Here is a 26,694-nt window from a genome sequence, read left to right as displayed (position 1 = left end):
CGCTTGCCTGAGCCCTTCAACAGAGACGCCCCTGCAGCTGGGATGGAGGGACACACGTGTCTACAGCCACCACCCTGTGCCCACCGACTTGGGACCGGGCCGGTCGTTGAGTGTCTTCCGGGGCTGGAAGTGGGGTGGAGGGGGGCTGGGAGAGTGGACCAGAACATCGCAGACCCCCTGCATCTGCGACCAAAGCCTGTTCTTGAGGTTGTGTTTGAATAGTTTCCCCACTGCAGTTTTGAGAGACAGCATCTCCTGTGGGCTTTCTTTCCTGGGTTTGAAGTTGTTGTGGGAATTATCTCCATCAGCTGATCCTCTCGCGGAGAAGGAAGCATGGCTCTCATGGAGGTGGGGCAAAGTTGCTCAGGTGCAGACTTGCAGCATCCGTGGTCCAACTGGTGGGAGGTCTGTGATGGGAGCATAGCTGGGACCTTGTCCTGTGATTATGCTCCTTCTGTCTATAGAAGGAAATTTCCTAAGAAACTAAAGCACAAAGGAAGCCCAGAGCAGAATACATGAAACCTTAAAAATGAGCAGGTTTCCTGTTGAGAACAGGATTTGCCTCTAATAGGCATATATGTATTAGTGGGTATTATTATCATTATTAAGAGTGAATTTGGTGCCGAGGATGGTGATGGAGATGCCTGGAGGGGACCATCAGGAATCCTGCTTGAAGGTGTTGCATGGATGAAGGCCAAGCTGGAGCTGCCGGGCAAGGACAGAGCTAGAGACACAGATGTGACCTTGAGAGCAAGGGTCCTGAGGGTGATCGTGAGCACAGAGCATCTGGGGAAGTGGAGGCTCCAGGAGAGGTACAGGAGGGCCCCTCAGGCTGGAGGGTGATGGAGCTTCAAGCAGAGGAGTGCTTGGCTGTGTTGCTTCTGCCCCAGCAGTTGGTACAGTGGAGTGTGGTACATGGAGGTCTTGGAGACTGGGGCAAGAGGGGCTTCCATGAGGACAGACGTGGCCTGTGTGTGCTTCATGGGAGGAGGAGAGGAGGTGCAGGGGCCTCTGGGGATAGCACCCTGGTTCCATCACTGATGCTGTCCCATCTGGGGTGTGCAAGCTCTGATCTTCAAACCCTCAGCCTTCAACTGGCACTTCCATAGGGACCATGGTGTCCTCAGCACTTCCCAATCTTTCCAAGAGGAATTGAGAGGCAGTGGTGATGGTTCAGGTACTTAAGGAGTGGAGACGCTAGAAACATTCATCCAAATGACGCAGAAACTGGCTCGAAGAGGTTTGCAGGTGTTGGTTTGAAAGTTGAGGGATCCTATGTTGTAAAGCTAGTCTATAGATCGTGCTCTTCAAGTAACAGAAGGTTTTCCTGCCCTTTAAAATGACCATATGTCCTTAATTTTTCCAGTAGTCATGTATGGATGTGAGAGTTGGACAGTAAAGAAAGCTGAGCACTGAAGAATTGATGCTTTTGAACTGTGGTGTTGGAGAAGACTCTTGAGAGTCCCTTGGACTGCAAGGAGATCCAGCCAGTCCATCCTGAAGGAAATCAGTCCTAAATATTCATTAGAAGGACTGATACTGAAGCTGAAACTCCCAATACTTTGACCACCTGATGCAAAGAACTGACTCATTGGAAAAGACCCTCATGCTGGGAAAGATTGAAGGCGGGAGGAGAAGGGGACAACAGAGGATGAGATGGTTGGATAGCATCACTGACTCAATGAACATGAGTTTGAGTAAACTCCAGGAGCTGGTGATGGAGAGGGAGGCCTAGCGTGCTGCAATCCATGGAGTTGCAAATAGTTGGACACGACTGAGTGACTGAACTGAACTGAACTGAATGTCCTTAATATATAAAATAAATCAGACATCTGTAATAGCAACGAAGAACAATTAGGCAACTCATATCATTTTGGAAATCATTATAGATGCTTCTTAACCTAAACGGGTCTTCTTCTTGTTATGGACTGAATCATGTTCCTCAGAAATTCATGTGGAAGCCTCACCCCAGTGTGGTGGTATTTGGAGATGGATGTTTCAGGAGGTAATTAAGGTTAGAGGAGGTCACTGGTGGGGCCCTAATTCCCAAGGACTGCTGTCCATATACAGACACACACTGTGAGATGTGGCCACCAGCAAGTCCAGGAGAGAGGAGACCTCAGAAGAAAGCAAGATGCCTAGTCTCGGGTTCCAGCCTCAGAACTGGGGGAGTAAGCGTGGGTTGTTGTAGCAGCCCCATCTGTGGCATTCTGTTGTAGCCCTGCTGTTGGAGACACTCCCAGCTTCTCACCAAGATGCTCAGTTCTACTGCTGCAATATCTATAGTGTATTCGCTCTCCACCAGCCATCCTGGGGCCGTGTCTCAGGCACTTAGCTCTTTCCTGGACTGCTGAAATCACCTCCGTGTTTGTCTCCACTCATCCTTCATTTGCCTCTGGGACCAGAGCCAGGAGTGAAGGCCTGCCTGGTGCCGGGGACATGGAACTGAGGTGGAAATGTTCACAGGCCCAGGCCCTGGACACAGGGGGTCCAGCGGGGTGACCAGCACAGTCCCAGACAGCTCACCGCACCGCTGACTCCTTCATTGTTTGGTTCACTAAACAGGCCACATCATGAGCGCTTGGCACCCAAACCTGATGGTGGCTGAACAAGAAAAGACCCTTGACCGGGATGAGCGTATGTTCTGCTGGTGAGATGATGCAAGACGGGGAAGGGGCCGGGAGGTTGAGAAGGTGACTTGGGTTGGGGGGGGGGGGGGCGCGTGTGTGTGGGGCAAGTTTGAGGGGGGTGTGAGGGGTGGGTGTGGGGTGCAGGTGTGGGGGGTGTGAGGGGTCAGGTGTGGGTGTGAGGGGATGGATGTGAGGGGCAAGTGGGTGTGGGAGCAGAGGTCTGGCCGACCCTGGGTGACCCAGTGTCTTGCTGGCCTGGGGGACTGTGTTTCCTTCTGTTTGCAGAGGGCAGCAGGTGGAGGTTCATGCCCTGGGGGTCAGAGGGGCCCAGACCCCCTCAGAAAGCAGGAAGGGCATCAAAGGAGCACTGGGTGTGTCCAGAGGGAGGCAGGAATGTGCTGGGTCAGGGCTAGTCCCGCCGATCACGGGGCGGACAATGGCACAAGCTCGAGTGTGTCAACGAGAGACGGCGGCGGGTGAGGACAAGGTCAGGGCAGCTGCAGGGATGGGCAGGAGCCACGGCCACACTGACAGATGGGCTGTGGGAAAGGGCTCCATGGGCTGTGGAGGGGGGGAGGGGGCTTGGCACTTAAACAACGGTGCCAAAGAAACTGAACGCAGGCAGGTTGATTCCTCCAGTTCCATTCTTCTTTCTCAGGATTGCTTTGGCTATTCGAGGTTTTTTGTATTTCCAAACAAATTGTGAAATTATTTGTTCTAGTTCTCTGAAAAATACTGTTGGTAGCTTGATAGGGTGGAGAAGACAATGGCACCCCACTCCAGTGCTCTTGCCTGGAAAATCCCATGGATGGAGGAGCCTGGTGGGCTGCAGTCCATGGGTTCGCTAAGAGTCAGGCACGACTGAGCGACTTCACTTTCACTTTTCACTTTCATGCATTGGAGAAGGAAATGGCAACCCACCCCAGTGTTCTTGCTTGGAAAATCCCAGGGATGGCAGAGCCTTGTGGGCTGCTGTCTATGGGGTCACACAGAGTCGGACACGACTGACGTGACTTAGCAGCAGCAGCAGCAGCAGCTTGATAGGGATTGCATTGAATCTATAGATTGCTTTGGGTAGTATACTCATTTTCACGATATTGATTTTGATTTGAGAGAATAGCACTGAAACATGTATATTATCATATGTGAAATAGATCGCCAGTCCAGGTTTGATGCATGAGACGGGGTGCTCTGGGCTGGTGTACTGGGAGGACCCTGAGGGATCACATGAGGTGGGAGGTGGAAGAAGGTGCAGGAGGGGGACACATGTACACCCGTGGCTGATTCATGTGAATGTATGGCAAAAACCACCACAATATTGTAAAGTAATTAGCCTCCAATTAAAATAAATAAATTAAAAACAATAAATGAATTAAATATAAAACAATTCAAATAATGGGAAAAAAAAGAAGCTAAAGTCAGAGAATTGAAGTTTCTCCCTAATTTTAAATGTTCTAAACCTTTGCAAAGATATTCAGTTTCTGTCTTCCTAATTTTTGTAGAGCAGACAATTTATAATTAAAGAATTAACTTTTGTCTTTTTGCACTCTGAATATTAAACACTGTCTCTGACAGGATGTATAAATATTAACATCAAAATTATAATATTAAGGACTAGTTTAAAGAATGATTAAGAATGCTGTGCTAGAGTTTGCCACAAAGTAAAACCCTGCCCCTATATTTCCAGTTCAGTGAGGAAAAGGTACTTTTGTCTCAGAGGGGTCAGGCATTAGCCATGGAGCTGTTTGGGGACTTGAAAGTTCACCTTAAATTCTGTTTGTGGAGTTCTGCGATGCCCTGTTCCCGGACTCTGAAGGAGCTGCCAGCAGAGGGAGTCTAAGGGTTCTGGGAGGACACGCCACAGCCCTCAGTGGACCTTCCTCCTGGCAGCTACCTCTTGCTCTGGCCACTGTCTGCTAGGTGGTGGACTTGGTGGTAATGCCAAATGCTGAAGCTGGAGTAGTGAAATTTTTCCTTATTTGAATGTTTCTCCTGTAAAAGCTTGTCTGTTAACAAAGTTTCAGTATTTTTCAAAGTTTGCAAAGATATATCCCTTCCTAATGTCTATAGAGATGTAAAAATGGGATCCAAATCCAAAGTGAAACAATGACATATTCTGAAATAACCCCTCTGCTGTATTATGTTCTTAACTGGCCTTAATGGGAAATAAAAATGTAGGCTTCAACTGCTCTTTCTTTGTGGAATTGACACCTAGGAGACCCCCTTCCCCATCTGAGCAGCCTGATTCCCTGACTTTAAACAGTCAGTAAGTTCCCAGCCCTGAATATTCATTGGAAGGACTGATGCTGAAGCTGAAGCTCCAATACTTTGGGCACCTGATGCAGAGAACTGACTCACTGGAAAATACCCTGATGCTGGGAAGGATTGAAGGCAGGAGGAGAAGGGGATGACAGAGGATGAGATGGTTGGATGGCATCACTGACTTGATGGACATGAATTTGAACAAGCTCTGGGAGATGGTGAAGGACAGGGAGGCCTGGTGTGTTGCAGTCCATGGGGTCGCAAAGAATCGGACACGTCTGAGTGACTGAACGAAGTTCCCAGCCAGGGAATGAATTTTCGCCTTGATGTTCCCTGTGGTTCCTTGTGATGGTTTGCAGAATGCTCTGCGGCTCTATGTACCTCTGCCTGCCGTTCCCAGACCTTTGTGGTTTCCTCGACAGCTGTGGGTCTTTCTCATGTGAAACCACAGGTCAGTCCAGAACCACAGAACTGATCCTCACACTTGGAATTCTAGCCACTGTCCTGCAGGGTTTTCAGAGCCACAGCTGGCTCCGTACCTACATCCAGATCATAGACGACAACCATCTGATGCTTAGATAATCACTGTTTCTCCAGTGGCCCAGGCCAGCCTTTCTCAGCAGTGCTGCCTGTTGGCGGGCTTCCCCTCAGATGGAGCCCTCTCTGACTGGAGACCCTGTGGGATGAGGGTGCCATGGCCCTGGCACTCATCCCCATCCTTGTCTCTGCAACAGGAACGTGCCCTTCGCAGGGTCTCAGACCAAGGTCATCGCCAGAAACCCCTGAGGGCTGTGCCGCACCCTCAGTGTGTCTGTGAAGGGTTGTTAAGGAAAATGATTATTCTGGGCTTCATTCAAGAGGACACTTCTGCTGAGCTGGTTCCCAGTCGGATCTCAGCAGAGCTCAGTTCCATCCACACAGCCAGCTCAGCACCCTCTGCCCACCTCCCCTGCCTCCCCTTTCTCTCTCTCAGTCCTCATTGCACCCAAGTCTTTTCTCAGGCTCTGCCCTGGGGAAAAGTCAACACTAGGACACAGACTACTCCATATCACTCAGATGCAAAATAAGTAGAGTGCAAAAGTGACGCAAGGATCTGAGAAACACGATGGTACTTAAAGAACTGAGGGTGGAGCAGGCATTCACTCTTCCTTCCAAGGGAAAAAATGGAGAACGACTGCTCTAAATTCTGCAGAAGACTCTCTGTTGCCCCTTTTCCCATGGCAGATTCGCACCCCAAACCCTACACTTGGGCTCAGACTCACCTCACAACCTAACTCCTAACCAGAGACTTCTGATGAGCTGAACCCTCGACCCTGCACCACCTTCGATAGCAATGCCGAGACCTCCTTATGGAAACTCTCCTTGCTCCGGACACAGGCTCCACGGTCTCTGCACCTCATTCTTCCTCATGTTGCTCACTTCCTGAAGTGCGGCTTTTCTGTTGCTTTGTTTGATAAATAAAAGCTACTCCCTCCACCCCATGTTCCACTTATTTGGGCTACTTATTCTAGAATGTAAGCTAAAAAGCAACCATTTGAAAATAAATTTCCTTGATTCATACTATTTTCATTGATGTGGGGATAGAAATATGGTTGGAACACCTAGAAAATTTCTACTTGACCCCAGACCTGCGGAACTTGTAACATCGCAGGTACAGAGTGATTAACGTGTCAACTTGTGTGATTTGTCATCTTTGAACCATGTGTAAATAGTGATCTGTTTGACACCTAGTAAACTTCAAAGATGATGGTCTATCGTGCAATCCTGTGTAGGAGAATATGGTGGTGAGTATGTAATCATAAGAATGAAGGGAAAAATTGAAACTCCAGAATAAGATTTAGATGCCTGAATAAACATAATATAGTTTTTCTGAGATGCATTTGAATGATAAGTGAATGCATCTTCAGTAGTTATTTTTATATGAGAAGATTGGAAAACATATTTTAGCAAAATACTGCCAAGCAGGGTGTCATTTTTGGGCCAGAGGTGCCTAGAGTTGATGAGGCATCAAAATACAGGTGTTTTCAAGATTAGAGGGAACAGTCTCAACCTGGAGCTGAAAGAAGAACTTACCCCTGTGACCTTATGAGTGTTGACTGAACCCATAAAGCATAGACTGAGAGGTTATTGCTTTATTGGAACACATTTGATTCCAAGGATCTGCTCTAATATTAAATGTTTGTTCATGGTAAGTAGAAGCGGCCTCTCTTCCCTAGCAATAGCTGTTATGCGTGGGAACAGTGCTGCTCTCCCCGCAGGAACACGGTCGCCTGTCAGTCGCTGGGCTGTGCCTGCCTCCTCTCCCCCGCCCCACCTTTCTCCACACTCAGATGTTTGCACCATGAACCATGCATGTCCCTCTTCGTAAACATCATGCTTTTCTCTTTAGCTCATGACTGAGCTCCTTGGCCAAGCGCTTTATGGTCGTGCAGGAGTGGGAATGTCACATAAAACAGAATGGGTTGTGAAAACAGGCAGTTCCCATCTCTCCCAAGACTCGGAGATTTCTGGACAACCTCCCAGGAGGGGAGCACTAGGGCATATTCCGATTTTATAGCATGAAGCTCAGGATATTGAGTGAAACACAGTTATGACATGATTGGAAATGAAATGCTTTTCTGAAAGCCTTTAAATGTCCAGCAGTGCTAAGATAAGTTTTACTGCATTCATGATGATTCTGTTTGCTCCTTTTCCTCCCATGTGGGCCTGTGGCAGGGTGGAACAAAGGGCTGCGTTCATACATTCAAAGCTATTGTCATTTTTCTTGTCAAAGATGACATTGTTGGAGGCAGTGTGTATAAAATTTCCTTCCTGCTGAGTAGACCACGTGGAAAAATGCTTATTTTATTTTTTCTTATAGGAATAAAATTGCAATCTTTCAACAGAACATGTTGATTATGCCATCTGGCACATAATTTCCATGTTTAAATTAAGCTGAGAAATCAATTCAGTGTTGAAAGATATTATCCGTTTAACATTTTTTCACCTCCAAGCAATTTGAGAAAGTAGGGCAAAAATAAGTTGTTTTCATTGCTAAGTATGTGAATGATATAGGTCTTGAATATTTTCTTCCACGCAGAGGGAAATTATAAGTGGATCACAGTGGCCCTTGGGATTTCTCGTCCTGCAGTTGTGCCGAAGCTCTACTGTGTTACTGGAGCCCAGCAGGGGGTTCTGGTGACTGGGGGCGCGGGAAGTGGCAGTTCCAATGAGTGGATGTGTAATTATCCAGTTAGTGCATGGACCTGTTCTGGGACTTGTTCATTTTGTTCAGACTTTTCTTAGTTAAGCAGTTTGTGGGTCCAGGTTGTTGTCAATAGTAAAGCTCAATAAACAGAGTATAACATGCAAATTAGGGCTGTTAGTGAAGCTGAGTAACTAACAGGTGGTGGAAACTCAAAACAAATGGGGTGAAACAGTCACTTTCTGCTGGGGATCCAGGTTCCTGCATCAGGATCTCCTGATGTCATTGCCCAGCACCAGAGAGCTTTCCCCAATCTCTGAAGCCCCAGGACCTTTGCCCATGCCCTGAGCGGCAGGACAGGCAGCCCAGACATTCGCCACAAACTGCCAGCAGAAAGGAGGTTTGAAAATGAAGGCCTAGAGTCATGTGGTAGATAGGGAAAAGGTAACAACTGGTTAGATTTCTGCTTTTCTTTCTTTGATTAAAAAAAATCAATTAAAAAATAATAGCTATCATTTTGCTATTTAGATAAAAAGCAATTTTTTTTTTAATTAAGAAAGAATGGGAAGTTTGCACTTATGGAGGAGGAAGAGCTACACAGCTTTAAAGTTCTGGGGTCATCCTGTCCCTAGGCTTTGACATCCACCTGTCTGTCGCGATCAGAGCACACCTCTCCACTGCTGGAGGCGCCAGAACAGGAGATTTGAGTGTTTTCACACCAAACAGAGCTTATGGAGCTGCTGCAGCAGGCAGATGGAGTTTTTCGGATAGTTAGATTCTAGTTCTAGTTCAGCAGTTCAGTTCAGTTCAGTTCAGTCGCTCAGTTGTATCTGACTCTTTGCAAGCCCATGAACCGCAGCTCGCCAGGCCTCCCTGTCCATCACCAACTCCCGGAGTCCACCCAAACCCATGTCCATTGTGTCAGTGATGCCATCCAACCATCTCATCCTCTGTCTTCCCCTTCTCCTCCTGCCCTCAATCTTTCCCAGCATCGGGGTCTTTTCAAATGAGTCAGCTCTTTGCATCAGGTGGCCAAAGTATTGGAGTTTAAGCTTCAGCATCAGTCCTTCCAATGAACACCCAGGACTGATATCCTTTAGGATGGACTGGTTGGATCTCCTTGCAGTCCAAGGGACTCTCAAGAGTCTTCTCCAACACCACAGTTCAAAAGCATCAATTCTTCAGCGCTCAGCTTTCTTTAAAGTCTAACTGTCACATCCATACATGACCACTGGAAAAACCATAGCTTTGACTAGATGGACCTTTGTTGGCAAAGTAGTCTCTGCTTTTTAATATGCTGTCTAGGTTGGTCATAACTTTTCTTCCAAGGAGTAAGCATCTTTTAATTTCATGGCTGCAATCACCATCTGCAGTGATTTTGGAGCCCAGAAAAATAAAGTCAGCCACTGTTTCCACTGTTTCCCCATCTATTTGCCATGAAGTGATGGGACTGGATCCCACGATCTTTGTTTTCTGAATGTTGAGCTTTAAGCCAACTTTTTCACTCTCCTCTTTCACTTTCATCAAGAGGCTCTTTAGTTCTTCTTCACTTTCTGCTATAAGGGTGGTGTCATCTGCATATCTGAGGTTATTGGTATTTCTCCCAGCAATCTTGATTCCAGCTTGTGCTTCCTCCAGCCCAGCGTTTCTCATGATGTATTCTGCATATAAGTTAAATAAGCAGGGTGATAATATACAGCCTTGACATAATCCTTTTCCTATTTGGAACCAGTCTGTTGTTCCATGTCCAGTTCTAACTGTTGCTTCCTGACCTGCATACAGATTTCTCAAGAGGCAGGTCAGGTGGTCTGGTATTTCCATCTCTTTCAGAATTTTCCACAGTTTATTGTGATCCACAGTCAAAGGCTTTGGCATAGTTGATAAAGCAGAAATCGATGTTTTTCTGGAACTCTCTTGCTTTTTCGATGATCCAGCAGATGCTGGCAATTTGATCTCTGGTTCTGCCTTTTCTAAAACCAGCTTGAACATCAGGAAGTTCACATGTCACATATTTCTAAAGCCTGGCAATAGATTCAGTCAATTTAGAAGGTAGATACTGAAAGTTTTGCCCAGGAGCTTTGCACAATAGTAGTGACAGTGAAGATAGCAGTGGCCCTGCTTCCTGTGCCCGTGACGTCCTGTGACCGAGGCTGTGGACGAAGCATCAGGGCACAGAGGCCCGGGGGCGCCAGGGAGACCTGAAGGGGTGTCCCGGGCCCCCCGCCACGGGCGCTGTGCTCAGAAAGCTGTCTCACTTGTTTTCTAGATTTAAAATCGTGGGCAATTTCTTGTATTTATAAAAACAAAGGCAGCATGTCTGGGAGTCTGGCCGGGGGTGTTCTCGGGAGATTCTCCATGCATGGCTGAGCCTGAGACGTGAAGACCGAGGAGCCCGTTCCCGACTGCGGCTGCTGGTGAGGACTCAGGCCGCTTCCCTTTCCTCCAGACCCAGGATGTACTTTTCTCCTAGACACTGTCATGGGGACTGGGCACCATCCTCCTGAGATGGAGAGACGGAGACAGAGAGATGAAGAGAGACACAGAGATGAGAGACAGGTGAGGAGAGGCGTGAAGATGGAGAGCCAGAAAGACTGAGGGTCACGGAGATGGAGAGAGAAACCGAAGGATACAGAGAGAGACAGAGAGACCGGGAGACACAGAGGTGGCGCTACGGGGAGGGAGGGGGCAGACAAGAAGCTAGAAGAGACACAGGCACATCGGCAGGGACAGCCGTGGCCCAGCTCTCTGGCTAGAAGACTCTGGCTGAGTCTATGGCCAGAGGGATGCGCACAGAAGTGGCCTGGGAAAGAGCTGCTCTGATTGACGCCTTAGCTTTTGGATGCTTGTCGCAGTGGATCGAGTCCCACCGTGGAAAGCAGAAGGCTGGGATGGACCCAGGAAAGCACAGCGCCCTCGCTGCCTGGGGGCCGTGGGGCCTTCCTCTCCTCGTCCAGCCTCCAGGAGCCACCAGGGGGCTTCTCCAACTTTTCTGTTTGTTCAGGAAATTAATTTGAAAGTAGATTACATTGATTATTAAGTTCAGACTCGTCTGGTTCACCTCTGGGCTGTCCTTCACGCCCAGCAACATCTCCCAGCTTGCTGCCTGCTTTGGCAACTGCCACCAAACCCTCCTAGTTACAAAAAGTGATCAAAATGATTGACCTCATTTTCAAGGCTGGGAAAAGGCATGAGTAAGAAACTCTAATAAAATTCAGACTCTCATACAGCTTGAACTTCCTACCTCTGCAATATGAAATGCATGTTTTATACACAATTTCCATGGCCGTTTACAGGTGTTAGATTAGAAGCAGGAGTCAGGGCAGACGGGACAATCGAATAAAACAGCCACGCGGTTCAAGCAATGTGTGTTTCCTTTTTATATTATCTGGGCATCTGCAAAGTTTCATGCAAATCAATCTTAATTTACCACGTGTTTTGGCTCTTTCATAAAATATTCTGACGATGGTATTTCTACATTTTAGCTGTAAAATTCTCCATAACTGGGGGCACTTATTACATTTTTAATATGTGAAACAATTCAGTTAGTACAAGAATTCAGGAGAAGTACTTATGCCAGGTAGAGAAATCAGCTTCTCACCAGTTCCCAGGAGACTGCTAACACCTGTGTGTTGTTCGGGGGGTAGGGGTGGGGAGAGGGGGTGGGGGTCAGTGTTGGAAGGCAATACCCCTCCTAACTACCTGTTTTTTTCCTACCACGATTGAGGTTACATGTGGCCCAGCCCTGCAGACAGACAGGCTGTCACACTAAGTGAGAACTTTGCAAGTGCTCTCAGGTAAGTTTGGGCTGAACCAAAGGGTTGTGTGGGTCACTGTGGTCATCTGCTCCTGTGTGTCACTGAGCCGGGGCTTGGCTGTCCTGAAATCCACCGGTTCACGTTCATTTTGGAGGATGGTGAGGAGAGGCCACCACAGTTTAGGGTTTGAAGAGAATCACGTATGAAGCTGGGAGGTTATTCTCAGACAGGGATTGATTAGGCCAGTCCAGTAAGCGTCACGTTAGAACACAGCAAAGCTTGGCTCCTGGAGTCACTTAGGGAGAGTCTGAGGGCTCCCCAGGCGGCAGCAGTGGCTGAGAACCCGCCTCTCAAAGGCAGGAGACATAACAGACGTGGGTTTGATCCCTGGGTTGGGAAGATACCCTGGAGGAGGGCATGGCAGCCCACTCCAGTGTTCTTGCCTGGAGAATCCCATGGACAGAGGAGCCTGGTGGACTACAGTCCACGGGTCACAAAGAGTCGGACACGACCGAGCGACTGGGGATGCACGCATGCATCAGAAGAGTCTGGAGAGCCAGAGGCTCTTCAGCTGTAGCTGGAAGAACTGGGGGCCAGGGGTCCCCCAGCAGACCCCCTCAGGGAGCTGTCTGGAGCATGTGTGTGTGCCCTTGTTTTCACAGGAGGACCCGAGCTGCAGACCACCCGCCTGTCTCACACAGGCAGGCATGCACGGTCCCACTCCCGGAGGGAGGTGAGCATTCGGGGCTTTCTGCTCTTCTGCTGACCTGTGACGAGGGCTGGTCAGGGCTGGGGGATCTGGATTTAGCATGCTCAAACTCATTTCTTTTCCACATTCCAAGAGGATTTCTCCCCTGAAAAAGAGGGGGCACAGGAAAGCAAGTTCCAGTGTTTTTACTCAAACATAATCCCTAATATCCTTTCTGGGCGCTCCCCAAAAGGGCCATTGTTTTTAAAAGGAAAATATCAGTTAAGATGAACCATGTCACTCTGGGACCTTTAAAAAGCCAGTGGGCCTCTCTGCTGGACCACACTCGAAGCAGAGATCATAATCTATTCCTTTCTTGAAAATCTCCAAAGTGTTTTTGAAACGGTTAGTAATAATAAACGAGACAAGGGAAGCCAGGTGGCCGGCCGTGAGGTGCCTGCAGCGGCTCCTCCATGAGGCAGCTGTCTGAGCTGTGTGTTCTGAGCAGCGGCATTCAGTCCCTTTCGGAACACGTGCTTCTGTTTTTGTTCCGGCATCCGGGGCAGCTGGGTTAGCTTCATGCCGCCATGAGGGCTCTTGGAGGAGGTGGTGCTGGCCGGCCAGCTGCTGTCTACCTACGGGAGCAAGGAGAAAATGCCTCTGGGGACTTGGAAGCACAGAATTGCTTGGAACGCACCCCACATTTGCGGTGAATTGGTGTTACTTCTGTTTATAAACTACCCAATTTAAAAAAAGCAAACAATAACACCTTGGCTCTTCTTGAGGGTAGAAACAGCAACAAGTGGAAAGGTTCCCTCAGCGCCCCCATCCTGATCCTAGCCACCGCTCATGTGCTGTTGGCTGTGGTCACCTTGAGAAGAGGCAGGGCCAGGTCCCGTGTTGCTCATAGGCACTGGATGCTCCTGGCTCGCTGTCCGGCAGGACTGCCCTGTGCAGGGCAGTGCCCGCCCTGCGGATGGCTCTGGGGACCCCAGGAGGAAGCTCTTGGCATTCTCGTTCTCCAGATGGAGAGGGGGAGCCCACTCAACGGGTACCAGGCGGGACCTCGGGCGGCGGCTGGACCTCGGGCAGCGGAGGAAGCCATGCGAATCACCATTTACTCTTCATGCTGGGACAGCACTGAGGTTCCACGGCTGAGCCTGCAGAGAGAGGACTGGCTCTGTCTTGCCAGTGGGAGCTGTCTGGGCCAGGGCTCCCGTCCTGGGGGCCTATCGTGTTGCTCAGGGCTCCTGGGCACCACGCACCTCCTGTCCTGATCTAACCGCCATTCTCATCCCTCAGTAAACACACACCACTGAAAATGCCAGGAGTTAGCTCTCTCACCAGGGGAAACAGCAGAAGTGAGGAGAAAAATTACCGTGTGGAAAGCGCCCTAGAGAGGAGGCCACTGACTGCTGGTGGGCCTGCTCCTGGCCCTGGGCTCCAGCTCTGGGGGGCCGGCCCTGGAGTTATTGGGGGGGGGGTTTGGCAACATCTGCTGACGTCAGGGAGGTTTCTCTAATGTTCACCTGATTCAAAAGGGGGGCAAAGCGAGGCATGAGTGCTAACGAGTGTCCCCTGCTCTACGATCCTGGCATGGATGCGAGGCTCAGAGGTCACCCGACAGCTTTGGTGTCTGACACCCCAGCATCACCGAAGGCCCTCGGCATTTCTACCTGAAGCAGGTGAGCTTGGGCGGCCCCTTCTATCCGCTCATTTGAGAACACTCCCTGCTCTCTGCTGAGTTCTGGGCTCTCTTCCCAGTGCTGGAGAGGCAGCAGGAACAAAATGGAACTCCCTGCAAGTGCAGGGCTTACACTCCATCAGGGAACACGGACAACAAAACCCATGAAGAGTGTGAAGACGTCAGATGCGACAGGGGCTGTGAAGAACCAAGGGCTGAGGACTTCAAGCCAAACATGGTGAGCAGAGATAAGAACAGTACTGTGTGACAAAGGGTCAGTCCAATAAGAGGATGTGATGTCTGTAAATGTTTGTGCACCGAACACAGGGCACCCAAACAGGCAAAGCAGGTGTGGACAGAGGAGAGGAGAGGCGTGGCGGGGTGCGGACCAGGGCGCAGGCTTCCAGCCCTAAGACGGGTGAGGTCTGAGGGCCTCGTGTGGAGACGGTGACTGCTCCGTGATGTATACTTGACATTAGCTGAGAGAACAGAACCTGAATCTTCTCACCAAAGGAGAAGACGAGGAGGAGGCCGGGGGCGGGGGAGCTGGGGAGGGGCTCACATAAAGTGATGACACTGTGAGAAGATGCAGAGACCTGGATGTGGGTGCCAGGCTGGAGCTGTCTGTGTGGAAGGACCAGCAGGGGCAGAGGTGCCCAGGCCGGAGTGCCCGCCTGGGTTTGGGGTGAGCAGGAGGCAGAGTGGCCAGTCTAGAGTCTTGCCTCTGAGAGCTGTGAGGAGGGCCATTCGCTCTTGGCTTGCAGCTGTCCTCAGGACGCTAGGTCTGAAGGCTAGGGGTATGCTTCAATTGAATCTAATTAAAATAGCAAATCACAACATCTATTTTAATTTCTTCAAGTACTTAAGAAAGAAAATATTAACTTTACTATTTCAATGGCTGGCATCTTCTATAGGTGGTTTGTGGGCTGTCAGAAACAACTCTCCATTAGTAAAACATTATTTGGTTATAAAATAAATTAAGGAAATTGCTTTAAAAATATAACATAAAGTTTTTGAATTTGGAGTGAATGTTGGCCTCCTCAGTGTTGTTGTTTGGGAAGCTGACACATATTCTGGTGAGTGGCCATTCCTCGAAATGAGTACTTTATGTTTCCTATTCGGGACTGTTTTCAAATATTGGAAAATTAAAATAAAACCCCACTTGTGGCCATTGCTTGGGGTATGTGAATTTGGTTTTCAGAAACTTGCACGTCATTCTCAGCACGTCATTCCTGATGTGGTTCTGAAGGGTCACCTGTTAAGGTCTGATGGCAAAGCAGGGAGGTGGGCAGCTTCAGCCTCAGACAAGGCCCGGCTCAGTGTTTCTGATTCCTGAGAGCAGGGTGCTGGAGATGAGGCCTAGGAGGCGGGTTACTGTGAAACCGCTGTGAACGCAAGTCCTCCGGAGTGACTGTGCGTAGACAGACGCTAACATATTAACTGTGCTTTTTGAGGGCAACAAAGGTCATTTTTTAAATTGAAGTTGCCCTTCATATTTTGACATGGATTTGACTTCAGTACAGGTATTTCACATCAAGCTAAAACAACCTGATGGAAAGAATGTGTGGATACTTTGGGGAATAAAAAGAAAGTGAGTCCCTGGGTGCCAGCACTAAGGTGACAGGGGAGTGGGGTGCAGCAGGCCTCCTCTTTCCCTGTGTCCCCCTCCCTTCCGGCTGGAAGCAATGCCCCTCCTCCAGCTGTTTTCTAGTCTCTCAGCGAATCTTCTAGTGGTACAGGTCCTGGCTTTGTCCCTCTATTCCTGGGGGCAGTCCACTGAGACTTAAAATTGAGGTACCCGGGCCGAGCACACACCCGAAGGCCCCTCCTGCAGGCTCCAGAGCCTGTCTCCTCCTGGGGACCAGAGCCCGGCTCTCGGCCAGGTGGGCAGACGTCCTCTGGGACCCGGCACTTCTGCCACACCGCCTGCTCCCTCAAGGACTGGATTCTGTGGATATCCAGTCCTCTAGGCTTTATACTAGACTGTCACTGTAAGAAGAACAACTAGTTCTAAAAGATGGTCTTGTAACACTTTTGGCTTCCTTTATTCAATGAACAATTTTTGGATGATATGATGCCAATAATTTCATGACGAAGGGGAAAAACCAGGCTTCCAGGCACTGCCATCATCTGAGTGTTCTGTAACAAGGGAAAGCAGTTATTTTTAAAGAAAAATGCTAGAATATGGCAACAGAAATAAGAGCAAGGAGAAGTTAAGTGCCACTAAGGTCTAATAATTTCAAAAGTAATATGTTCCTTCCGAGGACTTATTTAATGACAGCATCAAAGTCAAATGACTATTTCCTTGGTTTTCCTGATGCACCAAATTAGAAAGCGTCTAGGAGAGTTTTTAGTGGGAAAGTACTGTGCTCGTAAGTCAATTTTTCACCTCACATCAGAACTCCAGCAGTGTTTAAATGTGTCAGTGGCTTACGAAGCTTCACTGATGGAGAACATGCTTTTATGTGGGAGGAGATTTAACCCTGGGAAAGTGGGTCAATTCCCATAATTCTACCCTTACGTTTGAAGTTCTGGCCGAAGGGCATTAAATGCTGCCATCAATTAGAATTCATTTGACAAGATGTTGGACAGTCAAGCTAAGTTCTTGATTTAAAATTGTGATTTGCAAAGAACGACCTAGTGAAACACTTGCCTCCGTGTCAGCACCCAGCACCCAGATGAGGGGAGGAGGGTGGTACAGCCTCAGGCTTGCCTGATGGGAAGTGCTTGGCAGCTTTAACATGGGTCGCTGGCCTTTTGCTTTCATTAATTAATTCCTTATCAAAGTAGTAGTTGGACCTTTCTTATGACTCCCTCATTTAATTTTTAGTGAACTCCTTTATATCTGGAACACTTGTTTCGACATTTTTCCTCCTTCTTCATCTGAAGCCTGGCTCTCCCTCTGTGCCTCCCCAGCAGACCCTTCCATGAAGGGGGCTGACCCTTCTCCTCCGCAGACTCTTTCTTTCTCTAGATCCCACCTGCTTACGTTTCAGAGAACTGTCCTGGAATCTCTCCTTCGCTCACCCTGTCTCCAGGGTCCACACTATCAGGACCGACACCTTGGATGCCCTCTTGACAACTAGGCCACTTGCCTTCCTCCCTGACCTCTTGTTTCTGAACTCAACTGGGTCCCCTGCCCCGCAAAACCGATCTGCTGACTTGGGGTTGTGCTGAAGGAAAGCCCAGATTACTGAAGGCTCCCAGCAAGGAGAACGGGCAGCTCATACTTGGAAGACCAGGATTTGATGGTGGTTGTCAGGGAAGGGATTCTAACAACAGGAGGAGGGAGAGGGTTTTGGGAAGCAAGATCAGCTTGTAGACACCCTCCTGATTGGTGGGTGGTGGGGTGACAGAGTGGTGTTCTGGGAGGCCACATCCTCAACCTTCTGGTCCTAACCTGTTGGGGGTCCATGTGCTTGTGGTCAGCAGTTTCCATCAGGGCGAGTCTGGTTTCCATAAAACCACTTAGAACGCATGTCAGTCATTGTGTCCTGTGCCCTTCAGGGAGGAGCCGAGGTCCTGGGCTCTGCTGCTCTGTTGTTTAACTTCTCCTCCTTTCCGTCGCCCACCAGGCATTCACGTTTTCTTCATTATTAACTCCTAAGCTGGGCTTCTGGGGCTCTAGGGAGGTCTAGAGCAAGGCCCTTGAGTTCAAGAGAGAGAGGCCCTGGGGTGGGGGCTCTTACACCCAAGAGGGTCCTCAAGGGTCCTGTTCCATGTCTGGGGCAAGACTCAGCCCCACTGGGATGTCTTCCTGCTTCTCAGCCTGCTAAGCCCCAGCTTGCATCTGCACACTGCTCCACAGAACGGACTCACTGTGTCTTACCCACGTCCCCCGGGGCCCCCCAAGTGTGGCATCTCCCCGGCACCTCCTGCTAGCCCTCATGAACAGGAAAGGAAGGCATTTGAGTGCAAGGGTCCTCCATCTAGACCTTGGAGGTTATGTGTGAGAAGGCATCTAGCTGTCCACTCCAGACTGCACACTTCGTGGAATGCACCCCTGGACAAATCGGGCTGCTTGCAAAGAGCTGGAGTGCGTAGGTTCCACATGGGTGAGATGCACCTATGGACATGGTGGGGGCTGGCTTTCACTCTTGCCTTAGCCAGGATCCACCTCGTCATGCACGTTAGCTGTAGAGACGACCAAAGACAGAGCCAAATTCTTGGATTTGGGAGCCTGGATTTGCTCGTGTGGAGGGTGATTACTACCTGAGACCTTAGAATTCCATCCATAGACAATAGAAGGGTGTTCATAGGAGCTGTGTCAACTGTAGATGAGCCCGAGGCTGTGAGGTTTTGGTACCGTGTCCAAAGGGTCTGCTGGGCTGGGTGAGTGGCAGGGACATTTCCACGCACCCAAAGCCTCAGTCAGGTGGATGTGAATGTCACTTAGATTCCGTGCAGTTAACACAGACCTCTTCCTTCTAATGGCCACTCGGTTTCTAAAGGCTGTTCTCAACTCATGAAAGTCAAACTACGTCCTGTATACAATTAAGTTTTGCTTTTAAATGCATTTTATCATATGATGAGTCTTTGAAAATGTATGCTTCACATGTGAACTAGGGGGCAATGATCATTCAGGATATTTAATGCTGAATCTGTATGTCCAGCCCCACTGCAGAGCTTATGTTCCACACTTTACTGATTTTCCTAAACTTTCTAAAATAAGACTGTATTACTTTTAGAGATGCAGAATAATTCTGTATAAAATACATATTTATATAGTTTGGAGTGGGTAGCTGTTCCCTCCTCCAGGGAATCTTCCCCACCCAGGGATGGAACCCAGGTTTCTCACATTGCAGGCGAATTCTTTACCACCTGAGCCTCAAGAGAAGCCCAAGAATACTGGAGTGGGTAGCCTATCCCTCCTCCAGGGAATCTTCCTGACCCAGAAATCAAACGGGTCACCTGCATTGCAGGCAGATTCTTTGAGCTACCAGGGAAGCCCCATTTTATACATATTATATATATACATAATGCATATATTTGCTCTGGTGATCCTTCCTGAATTCTATACCCATCTGCTGGAAATTCAGCTATGATGTTTTTTTTGTTGTTGTTGTTGGTTTTTTTAGGCATCAGCGAGTAGCTTGCAGGATCTTAGCTCCCACCAAGGACTGAACCTGTGCCCTTGGCAGAGACCATGCAGCATCCTAACCACTGGACCACCAGGAAAGCCCCTCAGACGCCGTATTTCACAAGCGCCCCACTAAGACCATCCGGTCTCAGATCAAACTCCTTCTTCCTTGCATCTGGGATGAGCCCTCCATGGAGACAGCAATCTGAACCCCCTTCATCACCATCCTTGTCCACCCAACAAGGAGGTTTGGCCTGAAATTTTCAGAACTTCTCCTCCCACTTGTTCTCTCTTTACTGTCCCTCCGACCCACCTCCATATTGTCATAGGGTGATCATTCTAAAACACAGGCTCACCAAAGACGCCTCTGCCACGTGGAGGAAAGTCACACTCCTCAGTGTGTCCAGGGACTCCATTGCCTGACTCTGGCCAAGGTAAGCTCATCCCCCGTCCACTCTCAGAGGTCCTGCTCCAGCCTGCCGGACCACTGGCAGTCACCCTCGCCTGCCTGGCTAACTCAGCCGTCCTGCATGTCCACCCACCATTGGCCACCCACACATCTTTCCAGACTGAATGTAACCTCCTATTCTGAGTTGTTCGATCTACCCATTTTCCACCACAAATGCCCTATGGTTTTTATTGCTTGTACTGCAATGAACTTGGAGCCTTTGTCAATTCCCTCTGTGTTTCCAGGCCTGTTTGCATAGCTAGCAGAGATCATTCAGATCAGGGGCCTGTTCTGGGACTGCAGAGCTGGGGTCTTTCTGTTTATTTCAGGCCATCCCAACAGCTGTGCTGAGGAGCAGACCGGCAGGGACTAGATCTCTCGGCCTCACGGTGAAGCCTTGACTGTGCAGGAATAAGCTTTAAGTAAGCAAAGCAAACAGCACGCTGAGAAACTGGCCACCTGGGGGCTTTCCCGAGAGCCATTCCGGGTGCTCAAGAAGAATAAACGCCTCCAGACTCGGGCTTGGGTTAAGGGAGCTGGTTTGTCAACTGCTGCTTTGCTGTGTAGATGCAGCTGGTGTTAGGCCTTTGCATGACTTATTCTGATGTCTAAATCTACTTTTTGACAGGGAAACCTAAAATAAAAAAATCTGCCTTGGATTTTGGAATGAAAACCACTGCACAGATTCCTTGTGAGACAGGGCTGCATTCAACTCGTGTCTTCCACAAGACTCAGTACTGTGTCTTTAAAGGAAGAAGGAGTTCTGGGGGGCAGTGAGCCAAGTTTCTGTCACGCTCTGTTGCGCAGTGGGAACCGGGACAGAGAAGAAAGGAGTGTGTCAGAGCACAGGGGCGACCCGCCACGACCCTCTTCCTATGGCCTAATTATAGCTGCTTTGTGAAGGGCCAGTCATATAACAGATAAGTTGAGATTCTTAAACTACAATGCTCTGCATGGAGAAGGAGGTCTGTAGCAAACTGACAGTTCCACCCAGAGACTAGCTTCCCTCTGCTGCGGTGCCCTAGTCCTAAGAAGCCTATTGCACTCTGGCAATGTTGTAAAAGAATGGTGGTTAGATTGTCTATTTTAGAATCATCTTTCCCTTTTTTGCCATCACCAAGCAGCTGCCCCAGCATTTGCAAAGCAGCTGTTTCATGGCGAAATGGATCCCAGCTCCAGCAGCCACCAACTCACTAGTGATACACCCCAAACATCTCTGTGATAAGTGACAAAGTCCTCATGTTTAGGTATATTCTGACGTGAATCACACCCAGAGAATCTGGGGAAAAGAAATGGGAAAAAGAACACAAATGTCCAAGCTTTTTGCTTGTTTGTTTCAATGTCACATGTAAGGTTACTGCCAGAAGGCACATTCAATTCTCTTGACCAAAAACCTTCATTCAAAAATGTCAATATCATTTAACAGCAAAAGCAGTAGAATTACTCTATTCAATAAACAGTTAACAATACACAGACATTTTCAGCTAAAAGAGGACTTACCAGAGTGTACCTTTTAGCGATTTAGTAATTAGTAAAAAAAAAAATCTTTTAACAACATCTGGTGAACAGTCTCTAATTTCTGAAGTTTTGGAATGAAAATCCACTGCACAAATTCATTGCTATGAACAGTCTGCCCGTTGTTTACCTTTATGCCAATCTCATTCCCTACCAGGAAAATATATTTCAAATGTGTTTCTGTATTAAAAACCGAAGCATAAGAAAAAGCAATTTCAGATTTCTGGGCATGACATTAATGCCGTGCAGTTCACCAGCTGCCACCCATGGGTTAAGATGCCGTCATGGACTTGGCCATAAAGTCAGCCGTGTTGGACAGAAAAAGGACGAACGGCCGTCCCTTCCCTTCCATTTGCTGCCTTCTCTACACCGGCCGAGCCCCGGAGCCGGAGGTGGGAAGTGGGGCTGCTGGCCCACTTCGCCTCACTGTCGCCTCCCTGTCCTCTGCTTCATGAGAGCGGGGTCAGCGTGAACGACCCTGGGCACAAACATCTCCGTCCGCGGAGGCGCCGGCCTTGCCAGGCTGCGGGTGCTGCCGCCATAACCTCCAGGCCGGCAGCGGGCAGCGCCGACAGCCTGAAGTACTTAACGCTGTTCTGCAGTTTAATGACTTGCCAAGGCCCCTCTCTTTTAAAATTTTTAAGAAGGTTTTACGGCTGAGTTAATTTACATGCCTGGTTTACCCAGACAATATCGGGCTACATTTTGCTTTGAAATGCATGACATTAGTCACTGACATGTATCGGGGTCAAAACTCGATCTTGTTAGAGTGACACCTTGAATTGATTAGAGCTTTTCTTCTAAGAAACACACAGTGTGTATACATTCACAGCCTACGTCCTCAGAGAAGCCACTTGAAGTTTCCAGGATAAAGTATAGCTTCAGTTTATCAGTGAGAAAAAGATGAAGGAGCCAGTTTAATCAGAAAAGCGGTCCTCATTGGGAGGTGCTCTTTCATGGTGAGAAGGTTGGGCTCTAAGGACGGGCTGAGGACAGGCTGACTGCCCATCAGCTTTGAGGACTGAAAGGGCCACCCGTTCTTCCAGGGACCTGGCTTCCCCATCTCAGGTGGAGCTAAAGTTCGGTTCATTTTTGTATCTTCTATAGAACCGTAGACTCAGACTTGCAATGGGTACTCGCTATAGGATTTCTATAAAAACCTTTTGAAAAAAGCCCAGTTTAGACCCTGTATGGGGAAAGGTCTCCTAAGAAAACAGACCTGGGCGTGTACGTCTGGGGCTAGGATCTACAGCCGCCTGCCCTGGGAAATGAGACCCAGCCCGGGGAAGGGGGTTGTCACTGAGAGGCTCTGAGTGGGCTCTGCAAAGTGGATTTGGGGAGGAATTGTTGCAGGTCTTGTAGGGAAAGAGGAGGTGGGACCTGAGGTCATCCTCAGGGAAGGAAACCCACGGAAAGGACAAAGCTGCTAATGGGAACCTCATTACCCTCCCTTCTGGTCCTGTGCAGCTGGGATCCTCATCCACGCACCCGGGGTTCTGTGTGGACAGCCCAGTGTCACCTGCATGGGTCTGGCTGGACTGCAGCACAGCTGGGGAGAGGGGCTGGCCCGTGGAGTTTCGGGAAGTTTGCACCACGGGCTTCCTTCCACCCAGGTAAAAAGTGAGCAGGGGGAGGACCATCTGACCAGAACCCGGCAGGTCACCTGCACGGTGCATCCCGTCGCTGCAGGGGTGTGCCTCACTGTGCTAATTAGATCTTTCTGATCACTTGATCTGTCCTGGGTTGAGACATGTGAAATAAAGTTTTCTGAGAATAATGCACTTCTGTATATTTCTTCTTATAGTGATTATTTATTTGATTTATGAATGTAGGTACCGTATTATTTGGTTTATAGAATTTAATGCATTTACCTTCTTTGCTTGACTCAATACTTTTGCTCTAAAGTCAGCGTTAAATAATATTAAAAACAAAGTTTGTGGTTTGTATTTGCCTAATATCTTTCACCATCACTTATTTTAATGGTTAGATTGCTTGCTTGCTCAGTTGCTTGTTGTACTCAACTCTTTTGCAATCCATGGACTGTAGCCGCCAGGCTCCTCTGTCCATGGGGATTCTCCAGGCAGGAACACTAGAGTGGGTTGCCATGCCCTCCTCCCGGGGAGTCTTTTTGACCCAGAGATCGAACCCGTGTCTCCTGCTTGGCAGGCAGATTCTTTATCACTGTGCTATGTGGGAAGCTCTATGGTTAGATTACATATGGCATAATATTGGGTTTTGCTTTGTAGTACAACTTCTAAGTCTGCTTCTATTATTAAGTATGTTTTGCCTATTTGTATTTGTTAATCTGATTCTTATACCAGTTGCTACGTGCCATGATTATTAACATTATACCTTTTATCTACATTTAAATTTTTCATAATATGGCTTTATTTTAATTCCTCTTTCACTATTTCTTCTGATAACTTGGATGGTTTAGATTTTTGTTCTAATGATCAACTTTATAAGTTTCCATTTCCTTAGACAATATCTTTTGACTTCCTTCTATTAACATTATTATGATTAATATATTTTCCCTTTTCACCTTCTTTTTATTCCCCCATCAAGCAATTTTATTTATTTTATTCTTATGTTATCTTATATCTTTAAATATACCTTTATTACCTGATTCATCAGCTCCAAGTGGCATAACACTCTTTCCAGAGTAAAAGATGAGGATGAAACTAGCAAATTTATGCTTTATTTGCACTTTCTTCTTTTTTTCTTCCCACACCATTTGTGGCATTATTTCCATGGACAAGATTAATAAAATATACTGTTTTCGACCCATATTTAAACTCCTGCTCCTGCAATTTGATGGATTCAGTGCTCACTGCCAGCTTTTGGCCAAAGTCCATCCTTCAATGATTTCCTTAGTTCAGAGTCATGGGAACTGAGTTCCTTCACATTCTGTGCTTTTGCTGTTGACTTTTTATGTGAGAATTCAGTTGACGTGACGTTCTCAGGCCTTCTTCTATGTCAGTAAGCCATCACAGGCAATGTCACCTGTCTCCTGAGTCACTTCTGACTTTGGGAGAAGTTGAGGCTGGCCTGGCAGTTTCTTCGCAGAGAGATTCATCTAATGTGTGCTTCTTGTTCATTTACTTCGGATACTCAATGTGTTCTTTCTGAAAAGTCCAGTTACTTTACTATGGTTGTTTCTTAATGTTGATCATTCTCTGTGAGCTTTCTTGGGGGACGTCTCAATTGTTAAACTCAAAGCTAATTGTATTACTTCTAAGCACTCCTGAAATATATATTTTTTAAAATTATAAAATAATTTAAATAAACATAAAAGTATAGAGAATATTAGAAAAAAAAGTCTCCGTAACTACCCCACACTACCAAATCTTAAGCTTTACACCTTTTTTAAACCAAGATTTGTAGGAAAAGTGTGAAAAGATCCTCTATCATGGATCTGTTGCTACAGTTAAGTTGATTTGTTAAAGTGAGCCTGAACTTGTTAGCCTTGAAATCCATTGGCTTCATTTTTAGAGATTGTATAAAACAGTAGCATTCCTTGGAATCTTTCATAGGTGTTGATAACTTAAGATATTTGTGACTTTATCTCCTTAACGATGGCTTTGTGATCATCATATGATCTGTCATATGAAAAGCCTCTCTGGTTGCAAGACAATTACAGAGACGGCAGCCTTTGCAATCAACAGGGAGGCCTTCGTGCGAACATCTAGATGTCACCTCAGATACAGGATGTGTTTAAAGCATGGTCCTTGCCCTCAAGAAGCAAGTAAGTGGAGCATACATCCGTGAGCAAGCAATGGTGCAGACCAGCCTGAGGTGAGGCCGTGATGGAAGCAAAGGGCAGACGCTCATGACAGAGACGTGTGCCTCCATGTGTGGGAGTACTGAAACATTCCCTCCTCCCCAGCAAAAGCTGCCCCACCACGATCCCTGGAAGCAGGGCATAGCCTGCCTTCCACAGCACAGGGAAGCTCAGCTTGCCAGTGGAATTAAGGCTGCTAACTGGCTGACCTTGAGGAAGGGGGATGATCTTAGCTTATCTAGGGGGACCCAGGGTCACCAGAAGTGTCCTTAGAAGTGGGCTCGGTGGCAGGAAAAGCGAGTTGGGGGAGATGTGACCACAGAAGGTCAGAGAGATGGGACACGGCTGGCTGTGAAGGGGAGGAAGCGTCCTGAGCCCCAGACACGGGGCCTCCAGGAGCTGGAAAGAAGAGAAGACGGAGTCTCTGACAGAAGCCCAGCCAGGCCTCAGTCCTGTCAAATGCATGATGTTAGCCCAAGGAGCCCGAGTCGACTCCATCCCTACCGATGGTGAGAGAACTGCACTGATACCAGCCCGAGCTGTGGTCCTCAGTTACCAAAGCAGCAAGGAGACTCGAGCACCGCATCCGGGAAGGAGAGAGGAGGGAGGACGTCACAGGAGAGGGTCTGGGGTGGGGGCTTCCCGCTGGCAGCACAGGCAGCCGTGGGCTGGAGCTGGAGCTGGGAGGATCTCAAGTACTGGGCCCAGTCAAGAGTCAGTGAGGCGTTTGTGCAACCGTGAAACTCTAGGTTTTGTCTTTTATAAAGAGAAGTGGTGCTTCCAAGCAGAGCGGAGCCTGGGGGTCCCTGGGAAAGGCAGAGGCTTTTTTCGGTTTCGATGGCATCTGCAGCGGCCGTCTGCTCTGCTAGAGTTCCCAGGATGGAGACCCTGCACACCAGATTGTAGGGCAAGGGTGTGGGGCCGGGGCTGCCCGCGCTGCTTGCCCGGGAGGCCCTGGATCACCAGCTGGCTGGTCCATTCTGGCCCCTCTATCACGTGTCCACGTGAGTGCGGCTCACTCCAAAGCTAACTCCTTGTTGTTCTGCTGACAGTCGCTGCCTTGGGTCGCCTCTGTCTCCAGGTCCTGTCATTGGTGTAAAAAACCAACTGCACGATTAGCCAAGCTGATGGAAGAGGAATAGGACATGAAGACAGAAGGATGTGAAAGAAAGGTCGGATTAACTCTTCGCCCTCTTCTTCACCTACCATGCCGGCTCAGGGCCAGCCCCTGCCCGCTGTGCCCAGCCCGTGGGCCCCAAAGTTCTGTGACTCAACGTAAGTTGGGAACTCTCTGGGTAAGTACAGCAATTTAACTGTGAATGCCTGTTTGGAAAACCTGCCACACAGCCCAACACATCCCTGGGCTTATTTATGAAGTCCTTTTGCTGGAGTTCCTCCCAGCTGATTGGATTTTTCCTGGGGTCTCTGTGGCACCAGAGCATGGAGACCAGGGCATTATTATACTGTTGGGTTATGCTACTATGTTATACCAGACCTTGAAACTTGACAGAATTTACCTGCTCTGCTTTGTACTTGCCTGAGACAGGTGGACCCTTTGCCCCCCACCTTGACTAGAAAGCCAGTCCACCCACCTCTGAATTTTCCAGGGTCTCATCCATATCTGGCTGATATGATGAGATTTATTTGCAATTTTGCACTTGGAGTTG

At 48.4% G+C, this 26,694-nt stretch overlaps 1 long non-coding RNA gene across 1 annotated transcript; it reads left to right on the top strand.

Moving 5' to 3' along the window:
• The first annotated feature begins 14,115 nt into the window (after window positions 1-14,115).
• LOC133059226 (uncharacterized) lies at window positions 14,116-20,146 on the top strand. The gene is made up of 5 exons (XR_009693507.1): window positions 14,116-14,204; window positions 14,284-14,441; window positions 19,282-19,530; window positions 19,634-19,717; window positions 20,061-20,146. It is a non-coding gene; the product is annotated as an uncharacterized LOC133059226 (long non-coding RNA).
• The last annotated feature ends 6,548 nt before the right edge of the window (window positions 20,147-26,694 follow it).

Source organism: Dama dama, chromosome 7 (assembly GCF_033118175.1).
Source record: "Dama dama isolate Ldn47 chromosome 7, ASM3311817v1, whole genome shotgun sequence".
NCBI classification, from domain to species: domain Eukaryota; kingdom Metazoa; phylum Chordata; class Mammalia; order Artiodactyla; family Cervidae; genus Dama; species Dama dama.
This window is presented reverse-complemented; position numbering and strand designations above follow the sequence as displayed.